Consider the following 360-nt stretch of genomic DNA (forward strand, 5'->3'; position numbering starts at 1 on the left):
CACGCACGCACGCACGCACGCACTCAAAATCATAAATTATGTTTAATGAATTGAGAAAAATACATATAGGAATTCATAGTCGATTCTTATTTTAAAACCATCTTACAATTAGTGTCTTTAGATGCTATAATGCGACTTTCTGATTGGTTCATGACATCTTAAGATTGTACTTAAAACGATCTTAAATATAAGAATCGACTATGAATACCGACCATAAAGTTAATAAAATGTATGTCATCTCTTTTAAAATATATTCTTTCCACACATTTATGATTATGGTTTAATTTTCAGTAATTTTACTTTCATAAGCGAAATTTTAAACTCGTCCGAATGCCATGTGGGACAAAGCAAATACGGCTG

This window comes from Trachymyrmex cornetzi, unplaced genomic scaffold (assembly GCF_001594075.2).
Source record: "Trachymyrmex cornetzi isolate Tcor2-1 unplaced genomic scaffold, Tcor1.1 scaffold248, whole genome shotgun sequence".
NCBI lineage: Eukaryota > Metazoa > Arthropoda > Insecta > Hymenoptera > Formicidae > Trachymyrmex > Trachymyrmex cornetzi.